General features: G+C 37.9%; 1 non-coding gene across 1 annotated transcript; it reads right to left on the bottom strand.

The window, feature by feature from the left end:
- Positions 1–354: 354 nt before the first annotated feature.
- On the bottom strand, positions 355–461 carry LOC116154528 (U6 spliceosomal RNA). The gene has a single exon (XR_004138503.1). It is a non-coding gene; the product is annotated as a U6 spliceosomal RNA (small nuclear RNA).
- Positions 462–11065: the final 10604 nt, after the last annotated feature.

The following is an 11065-nucleotide window of genomic DNA, read 5'->3' as shown; positions in this document are numbered from 1 at the left end:
TCATGTTTCAGTCATACATATACACACATATCCTTTTCATATTCTTTTTTATTATAGGTTACTACAAGACACTGAATATAGTTCCCTGTGCTATATAGGAGAATCTTCTTGTTTATCTGTTTTATATATAGTGGTTAGTATCTATAAATCTCAAACTCCCAGTTTATCTCTTCCCACACCCTTCCCCACCTGGTAATCGTAAGTTTATTTTCTATGTCTGTGAGTCTGTTTCTGTCTTGTAAATAAGTTCATTTGTGTCTTTTTTTTTTTTTTTTTTTAGATTCTACATATGAGTGATATCATATGGCATTTTTGTTTCTCTTTCTGGCTTACTTCACCTAGAATAACGATCTCAAAAATATGGAATGCTTCATGAATTTGCCCATCATCCTTGCTCGGGGGCCGTGCTAATCATCTCGGTAGCCTTCCAATTTTAGTATATGTGCCACCGAAGTGAATACGAAAATTCCCCTTTCAAACGGAGAGAAAAAACAAGACCAAGTAGCAATTTAATGGCACTGTTTTAGGAATATTTTCTGTCACCCTTACATTCAGCCTTGATTTGACATCTTAATTTCTCAGTCGATCTCATGACTTAGATGCCTACATTCTAAATGAGGAAATATAGTTAAATACTGGCAACCAGGCTACTTCGATTTTTCCATCACTATAACTTCTAGACCATACCTGGTGCAAGAGTCCTGTGTTGCTGCTACCCCTACTGCTACTACTATTAATAGTAATGGATGCCACAACTTTAGTTTTCAAAGTCTTTATGTAAGTAATACACCCCCCACCCCAATTCTCCAAAACAGAGCTGGCAGTGATAGATAAGATAATCAAATCTGGAGATGGGCGTATTTAACACTCATGCTGCCACGTCTCTTCCCACACCAAGGGCAGACATTACTAATCACTCCCTCTCACTAAGTGTAGATGCCGCTGAGTCTTTCCCAATTTTCAGTAGGCGTTGTCTGCAGCCACTACCAATCTCTCATAGTTGGCATGACAAGAAGTATATTTGCTGTTTGTGATAGAGCACAACCTAACCTTTTACAGATAAAGAAATGCTTACAAAGGGATTGCGCAGCAAATTCGAGGCAGAGCTAGGACAACAGTATGTCTCACCGCCCCGCTCCCAGATCAGTGCTCTTTCTACTGCCCCACCTGTAGTTTGCCAGAATATGTCACCCAAGGACTAATCAGGTTCCGGTTTCAAAATTTAAAAACTCACAGTGACTTTTAAATTTCATAATTCAGAAAGTTCTTCGAACAAAGAGACTTTGGTCCAACATATTTACTACTTCATCTGGTCAACATGCTTCACACAGCCAGTAGAATCGGTTATCCCCGGGGAGCTGATGAAGATTTCAGCAGTTGCCGACTTACATGCATTTACAAAGACCGCTAGCATGTTCACATCCTACAAAAATGCACACAGTCAATCTCAAAACATCAGCAGCCATTCAAATAGAAGGATTCTAGCTACACGTGAGGGGTAGCTGATCAAAGTCAGCTAAGACTAATAAACGTGAAAAAGAAGAGGCGAAGAGAAAGACAGATGATGATGCGTTCTTACCATTTGAGACAACTTATAATTCTAACCATTCGGCTAAAAACAGACAACGGACTGATTGCTGTTGTTTTACTGATTAACCATTCTCTCCGCTTTTTCCCAAAAGGCACCCTGGCAAACTTTGCTTAGTAAATATTGACACCTGTAAACCAAGCTGGCTAATGCCTTTGGCTCTCCGGCTATCTTCCCATCTGTTGCCTGAGAATTTTAAGCAACGTATTTTGGGACTCTTGCTCTCCTTCCATTGTAAACTGTAAAAAATGCTACCCAGAAGCTAATCCGAAAGCCACATGGCCCTAGAGGGGCCTGTGGTAAGTAAAGGGAAATGTAGTCTAATATGTAAAACGCATATCCCACTGGCCTCCTCGGCCACCCCGTCTTTAGTTAACAGCATGCCGGGGTAATCTGCTTAGTTACCAAGTGGGGCTTTTTTCCATCTTCCCCATGAGATCACCCAGACCACGATCAAAGCCCAAACACACTCTCTGCCAGCTCTATTGTTCCCCAGAGTGGGATTAATGACTAATTATGTCAGGTCACTCATCCAGATGGCCTCTCAGATGTTCCTTTGTCATTGTCTGACCTTCCATATGCCCCTTTGACCTTGAGGTTTATTTCCATGGAAACATGAAGCCTCAGTTTCCTTGCTGAGATTGCCAAGAATTGGCCAAAAGGAGGGATATGGGATAATCTACCCACACTTTGTATTCTGCTTCCATCTCATGCCTTGTTAAATCCAATGAATAGATAAAAAATGCTATCTGGTCCCAGCTGAGTGATGACCATGGTCATGATTCTATGTTACATGCTATGTTTTTTAAATTAGCAGACAGCTTTGTACGTGGAAACGTGCATTCAATTTGAAGAACATCAATCGCCATAATGTGATCTTTTTATCTCATTAATGTTAAGCAAGGGTAATAGAATGGAATTACAAAATATCACTGTGAAAGGAATACAATTCAGAGAATTATAGATATCCCCCATTAAAGCCCTAGAGATGTTTGGATAAGTCAACTTGTTCAGTTTCATAAATTAAAGATTCTTTACTCACTACCTTTTTCTGGGGTTTAAATTCTAGCCTCAGATGTTGATCTTAATCTGGAGAAGGATTTTAAAGTGGTTAGTAAAATGGAGAAATTTTCCTCAAAACTACCAAATAAGTAAATAAAAATAGGAGACGGACTCATGAACTCAATTATATAAAAAAGGTTGAATATGTATTTTCATGGGATGATCCGTATTTCCCTTTGCAGTTTAAAGAAGACGGAAGAATAATTCAAATGCCTAAAACGTGGAGGCTGATTCACTTCTCCCGAGTTCATCCAAGAATGAAATGTCTCTCCGCTCTAAGTGTGAATTCATGCAGGCACAGAGCTCTCTCAGGGAATGCAAACAGAGTGGGAAGCATTCACCCATGCCCACGTCTCCCTGGCAAGGTGGCAATCAATTAATCTCCCCTCACCAATGGTCGGGAAGCTGCAGTTTCCAGCTGAGAGTTGTCAGTTTACTTAAGAAGAAAATTTGAGAGCTAGGTGAAAGAAAGGATTTTGTTTCTTGTTTTGTTCTTAATGGGCCATTTTGCCTCTGAATCAGGAAAGGAAGACTTGGGTCAAAAGGAAGACCTCACCCTGGCTAATGGCATCCCAGCCCCCCAGCCCCCCTCACTCCGAGCGCTAAGGCCTTTTGAAGCAGCGATGGTGCCTTGCTCACTGCTCACTCCGGGATCTCCGGCACTCCCAGGTCCCTCACAGTGCCTGGCATAATCTAGGTTTCTAAACCCTTGCTGAATGAATGAACATTAGTGCCAGTTAATGTGAACCAGAAACCTTGACCTTTCTCTTCTTTTGTCTTCTTCCAATAATATAGTCAGGAATGGTTTATTTAAAACAGCTTTCTGGGTATGCAAATTCAGCTTCAAGGAACACAAATTCAATAAAGAGAGAAATCCTTTCCTTTCACTAAAAGAGAGACAATTTTACTTAAAGAATGATAACTACACAGTAGATTTCCACAAAGTGCAAAAGAACAGCACGTTCCTAATCATTTGAGAATGTGGCCAGAAAACTCCTTCCACATTTCAGACTGTGGTCTAGGCCTTTTGTAATGGGCCACATAGATACTCAGTACATCTTCTGGGTTTGCCATAACCACCTGCAGACGAAGTTTCTCTCTTTTCTCAAAATGGCATTGCTCAGAGACATGGCAAACTGATAGCTCACAAGGTGGACAAGGAGAGGTGGCAAGTGACCTGTGGACAGTAGTAGCTATAAATCTGCCACCTTCCATATTACTCCATAGAGTAATTTAGTGGGCTTATCATTTCCATTTGTAGAAGACAGATGCTTTCCAAGGAATATATCTACATAAATAATTTTTTTTATTTAAAAAAAATTTGGGGGGTTGATTAGTTTTTTTATTTATTTAATATTTATTTAATGGAGGTACTGTGGTTGAACCAAGGACCTTATACATGCTAAGCACGTGCTCTACCACTAAGCTATACCCTCCCCCTTCATAAATAATTTTTTTTTAATTTCTAAGAAATGCTTTGTCATTCATAAAACTTATAGACATGGAATCATCATAATTAGCAACCTATCTGAAATGTTGACATTCTATCTCAGTAGAAATATGAACTGAACATAAATTCAAATTCTCCATTAACCAAGGCTCATCATAACAGCATCTGACACTTGTCTGGGTCCTAGTGTCCTCACCTGCAAATCACAATAATGTGCCCTGTAAGTCCTTGCAATAACGATGAGCTGAAATTATTCTTCCAGCAGGAGGGACTTTAGGTTCTCAGATGCCGGAACTAAAATTCTCATGGTTGCCTAAAAGATTCATGAGAGTCAGCTAGTATATTAGAATATTGCATCAAGGGGGAAATTACTGTATCAGGGAACTGGACACCAGTGTCATCCAAGTACTGCTTATTTGATTTTTATGGTCCTTGTAAATTGCCTTGTAAGTAGTTTTATATCACTGAAAAAAAATTAAGTGTCTGCAATGTGCTAGGTCCTGGCTTAGTTTCTGACGATACAATAATGATGTCCTCAGATTGCTTTTAGCCCAGTAAGAGGACTGAGGAGTAAACCCAGAGTGACTAGGGAAGGCAAAGGGCAGCCTCCTGGAGGAGGTGACAGCTAAATAAGGACAGATCCAGAAAACAGGAGAAGAGTGAGGAAAAGTATCCAGGTAGAGGGAACAATTTATGCCAAGTCCTGTGGGGAGAAATGGACAGGCAAATTCAGAGATTTGCAAGTAGTTCAGTATGACTGAGGTTTGGAGTGTGAGGATGAGGCTGGAGACGTGAGCAGGACCTCTGTCATCAAAGGCCTCGTGCACCACCTGCAGCACAAGGTGTCCAGGCATGGAGTGCCAGGAGATCGACAGTGAACTCGGCCCTTGGCTGGCTGTGACTAAGACTTCTGGCTGGAGTTCAAGGGAAGGATCCCATTCCAGAAAAAGGGGTGGCCAGGGAAAACCAGGACCCCAGTTCTGGAAGGACTCAATTACTAGACAATCCAGGTAGAACATGGGCCTTGGGAACAAGAGGGTGAACATCATCATGTGGAGACTGGTTTTAGGGACAAGGAAGAAACCCAGAACTCTTATCTTTCCCAGACAACATTAAAGGTAACTCAGAGCTGAGTTTCAGGGTGCTACATCATAAATTTCCTCTTTCTAGAGAAAGAGGTTGGATGGGATTGGAGGGGGCAGGCTGAGCCTTTAAGAAGGAAGGAGCCTGGGCTGTAGATAGAAGAGAGAGGCAGAGGCAGGAATTCGGTCCGTCTTTCTCTAGCAGCAAGGTGAGACAAAGGATCTGGAACTGGTTAGCTATGTGGCTTTGAGAAAATTTCCTTCTGATCCTCTCCAAACCTTCATTTCCTCAACTATAAAACGGGAGCAGTGATGTTAACAATCCTTGCTGGGTTTTTGAGTAAATTAGAAATAATAGAAACAAAGTACCTGACATCCAGAAGTCACTTCACAGTGGCAGTAAGTAGTCGCTTTTATTAAGAGGGTGATACTCTGTGGGAGACTTGCATCAGCCACAACAGGGAATAACTAATAATTATCTGTTCACTTACTTTATCTGGATTTCTTTCATAGCATTTTCATTCCACTTAACGTTAGTAATCATGCAAAGATTATAACTCACTTATCAGTAGGTTTCATATTATGATTTATCCATTTTTGTATCCCCTTGAATGGTTATTACAGCTTTACATGGGCTGGGTGCCTGGTAAATAATTGTGGAATGACTAAATAGCCCCTTTGGAGATAAAATACGAATCACAGGGCCACTCCTAGAAATTGCTTAAGTTGTTGGTAGTGAAGTATTTATTCCTCTACTTAATTCAACACATATTTATTGAGCACAAATTTTGTACCAGGCATTGTTCCAAGCTGCTCCAGATCCATCACCAATCCCTAGTCCTTTTAGTAAAGCAGTTAGGACTTGTTTCTGTTTTGTTTTGCTTTTCATTAAGGCTCTGGTTCCAAGGAAAGAACAGTTTTTGGATATTGTCACTGTGCATTTGTTAGAAACAGTCACAAATGCATCCCTAATTTTGGCTGCTGGAAAGGAAAGAGATAAAGAATGAAAAAGCGTCTCCCCAGGGCATGGTCACGTGAACCCCGATGGCATGAGAAAACAGCAGTGGAGATAGCCCATGGCAACTCCTAGCCAAGGGGCCCTCCTGGCACACAGTCACTGACTCTCTGTCAGAGCGTTATCTTTGCACTAGGAGACGCTCAGAACATAGCCCCAAATAATTGTTTAATGAACTGACTCCCCAAAGGGTCAGCACAAGAGCAATAGGCCCTAGAAGACACCCATTTCTTCCACTTTAAAATGGAGCCATCTTTCCTGAGTGAGTGAAAGATATCTTTAAAAATATGTCTTTTATGAAAACGAACATCCGTATGCATACGTAGGACTGAAACATTATGCTGTACACCAGAAATTAACACAACACTGTAAACTGACTACACTTCAATAAAAAAGAATGCAAAAAATAAAATAAAAATATTTCTTTTAGATTTAATAAAATTTTATAAGAATATTCTCATTAGTCAGGTAAAAATTATATAGGTAAATACTACTTTAACAATAAATTAACTGAGTTAAAAAATTAATACGAAGTATCCAGAATGATTTTATGTTTGATGCAGTAGGTTAAATACCAAAGGAAATATAATTACATCTTGCCAAGGTACCGCTCTTATTAGTAGATTTTACCATCTTTGGCAGCAGAGTAACTTTCAGCTCTCCTCAGCTACTCAGACTCTTATTTGGCTCTTTATTTGATCTACTGTCTGATCTAAATAAACAGATTAACTCCTATTTAAGAGAAGAAGAGACGGAGATACAACAGAGAGAATGATTCAAAAGTAAGCTTCAAATACACAAAGGGGCTAGACAGTTCTTTTATGAAAACATTACCATTCATAGCTTTGCTAAAGCCCACGTGCAAAGATACTAAAATTCAGTACAGTAAGTTTCTAGCTGCTTGGTATGTAGTCAATTCGCTGACTTGATATACGTAGCAACAATTGCAGATACCCAACAGAATCCACTTGTAGGCTGGATTTCTGTTTAACGAAGTCTGCCTCTTCAGCATTGAAGCAACTAGCAATCTCATTCTGAGTATTTCTTGGCTTCCGAAGTTGTTTTTTTTTTAAGATGTCAGGTTTGACTAATAAAGATAAATGCCATGTTTTAATAACAATTATTTTTGTGAAATATAAACATTCAATAGAAAAGAAGAAATGTATGAATGAATGAATGGTAGGCAAAGCCTCAAGTAGAAAAGAATCTGTGAATTTAATATTCTGGACCCCAGAGATAGGTACCACATGACTAGCATGTTTAAGATAAGCAGCTTAATAAATTTTACCACAGTTAGTGCTACAGAAAATAAAAAACTATAATGTAAAAAAAAATGAAATTTCAAAGGCAAAGAATTATAAGGGAGACCAAATTGATTATTTGGCAAATTTGTTATCACACCCTTCATTTAAATATACAAAACTAACATACAATTTTTTTCTTGCAAAAATAAAGATATCAGACCTAATTAGCAATTGAGCACCAGGAAATTGTATGTACTTCTGTACTTTATAAGACAAAAAAATGGGTTGCAATTAAAAATGTGCTTAGGAAAGGATAACTCTTTCCCTACCATCGCCTTGTCCCTCCTCCTTAAGTCACATCTGCTTTTCTTACTAAAGAAAGAAGCCCACGGAACAGAGGAGCTCATATAGCTGAGAAGGGGAAGTGCATTCCTTTTTGTCTGGTACATCATCAACCAACCTGTCAGCTACATTCCAAATGCAGAATCTTTATTTTGCATGATGATTCTAGGAGGCAGAAAGCACAGCTTGGCTGACTGATCCCAGGTGGAGTCTGAAGTGCTGACAGCAAGAGAACTAATGTTTAGATTTATAAACTGAGTGAAGTTGATGTGGAAATCATTGCAAATGAATAAATATAGAGCCTTGCATTATCATTTTTATCAACTCACTTTGCTCACGAGAACCCTTTCTATGTAATTACTAGCGATGAATGTGAGTTGTACCTACAGCAGACGTATGTACCTACAACTGCCACATATGTATGAAATATGTAGCCTCTTCAAGAGAAAGAAACACACCAATTTATTCAGCATACAGATTGCAAATACAAAAGGCAAGCCAGCATCCTATGCAATGGGGAAGGAAGAGACCGTGGCTTGTATAATTCATATCCTTAAATGATTCAAGGAGTATTCATACCCAGGAGTGAAGATAAAACCAGTATTTTATTGATGACATTATATAAATGTTAAAAATGTATATATTTTATGTACTAAAAAAAGAAAAAGAAATAAAAGCTAAATCAAAGAAAAAATGGGTGGTTGGAACAGCACTCTATCTTTCATATTGACTGGAGTACATAGTAAGCTGAGCTATTGAAATTACATTGAAATAATTATTAAAGATGAATACATCTGAGTAAAAAATATGTATTTACTGATATTAATAAGTTTGATCTATCAATGGCTATCAATCTTATCTCCCAGCTATATCATTTGTGTCCATAAATTAATATATATTTTATGCTTACAAAAATGTTCTTATGAATAATTTTGTATTTTTATGCCTGGATGAAGCCACTGGTGGCCAGATTTCGCTAACAGCCCTTTTGGTGTGAAAACAGAATCCGGCCATAGAGGACAACACTACTCAGATGCCACTGGAGCTCTGCCATCCATATTGTGCCCATTTTTGCTGCTCTCCCTTGGTGACTGCTGGCTTGCAATCTCATGGCCAGAGTGCATGAAGCCATGTAGACTGCAGTTAGGGACAAGTGCTAAGCATCTCTAACTTTTCTGAAAAGGCTGGTTTAAATTGTTTGACGGTACATCCAAGTTGGATTATCAACACTAAATGCATATATAAATGCATATGTAAAAAATCACTTCTTCCTTCCAATGCATAGAAATAGCAAGCAGTATTATTAATAACATTTTCAATGTAAAATTTCATAACTCAGCTAGGATGACAAAAAGCTTTATAGATAGATAATACCTTATATATGAGTACGTTTTATTTTTCCTGGCACATTATTGAAGATTCTTAATAATTCATAAAAGCGATAAAAGAAATTTTTAGCTCTCCTTACTTAACTATAATTAAGTAAAACAAAAATGCAAGTTGTTTCTTGGGGGAATCACTTGAGTTTGTTTAAGCTTTTTTTATAGGTCCTATTATTCTATACTTCAAATATAATAAGTTTCATCAAAGTTTCTACTAAGAAGTTGTAATTACCAATGATGTATTAATATGAGAAACATTATAAATTACTTATTTAAAAGTGGCACAGTAATTAATATTCACTTTCTGGATAATGAGACTATTTTTGTAGTTTCTCTTTCCTGGTTTTCAAACTATAAAATCCCATTGGATTTCATGCTGTAGTGTCAAAAAAGAAAAAGTGCCATCTCAAAGATTTTTTTCCATTGCATAAAACCAAGTCAAATGTGTCCAACATTTATTTGAGCTAATTCAGTTGGGACTGCATCAAAATTTAGAATGCTTTCCATTAATAAGACTACAAAAAAAATTGATTCAGTGGGTCATCACCATGTTCTGTCTGATTCTACAGAGATATGTCCAAGGCAGATTAAGGAGGCAGTAGGGAAACGGAGTGGAAAAAGCACTGCTACTACCCTGAGAAGGAAGACACTGCAGTCCTTCTCCAAGTTTTTTTAAGAATGTGACTTTTGACAGACTCCTAAACTTTCAGTGTCTTTGTTGCCCTTGTATAAACCAAAAAGCTGATAAAACTATGGCTTTCTTATTCACAAGATTATAGCAACATTTAAATCAAAACACTGCATAATTATGAAGAATTGATACCTTTAAATAACTCAGACTATTTCCCAATCAATGATCTGTATAATAAACAGATGGTGATCAATAATTTAACATCACTCCATACATGTTGTCTGTGCATAAATTTTGTTAATACAAATACAAAGTATAAAGTTGTGGATATACTTTTTCTTTTTTGTGGGGGAGGAAAAAAACCTAAAAAAGTATATTTGCACTTAGATTATAGATCTAAGTTTTAGAATTATACATCACTATCTAAATGACCTCTTCCCTTTTATCTTTACACAAATCTTTATATATATACATAAAATACACACATACATAGATGTAAATATATGTGCATATTTGTGTATGTAATTACATTTTAATTTAAAGAAAAATATAAATCGACTATTGAGATGCGAGTCTGCTTTGTGATATGAATCATGTTTACTAAATATATCTTAGAAAAACATGTGCACTATTTTGAAATGCAAGATGTTCAAGTTTCCCCATAATCTTTTGCCTAGAACCCAGCAGATAGGAATATTTGCTATATTTTGATCCTGAACAAAAAGTCAACACTAAGTGTTTAAAATGCTGGGTGTTTGGTTATCTAGATAATTTGAAACTTGATTATTTTATTTTACAAGTAGTAATAAAAAAGAACATAATTTTGAGAGATAATATTTCTACACTACTAATTTTACAGTCAAAATCTATCTCTTTGTGAATCATGAAGATTGCAAAATAGCAAGTCACGGGCCTCTGGATTAGTCCCCAGTGTGGCTCCCATGTCAGTCAAGAGCAGAGGTGTTCCAGTGCTGTTGCCGAGGGGAGAGAGGTAGGAAGAAGGAGAGAAAGTTATGACTGTAAAATGGTTGTGAAACATGGCTCCTGCCTCAGAGGGCTTGCAGTCTGGTTGGGTGAGTAAGATATTATAATGATAAGCAAGAATAGGCAGCAAATCCAGGGCACACCAGGAGAAGGAGAGAGGACTTGTTTGCAGAGAGATCAGGACCTACTCTGCTGAGAAGGTGGTGTTGGAGGAAAGACTTGATGGGGGAAAGGGCTTAGATGCAAACAGCTGATTGTGAAGTGGGCCGAGAGGAGAAGAGGCAG

This window comes from Camelus dromedarius, chromosome 6 (genome assembly GCF_036321535.1).
Source record: "Camelus dromedarius isolate mCamDro1 chromosome 6, mCamDro1.pat, whole genome shotgun sequence".
Taxonomy (NCBI): Eukaryota; Metazoa; Chordata; class Mammalia; order Artiodactyla; family Camelidae; genus Camelus; species Camelus dromedarius.
This window is presented reverse-complemented; position numbering and strand designations above follow the sequence as displayed.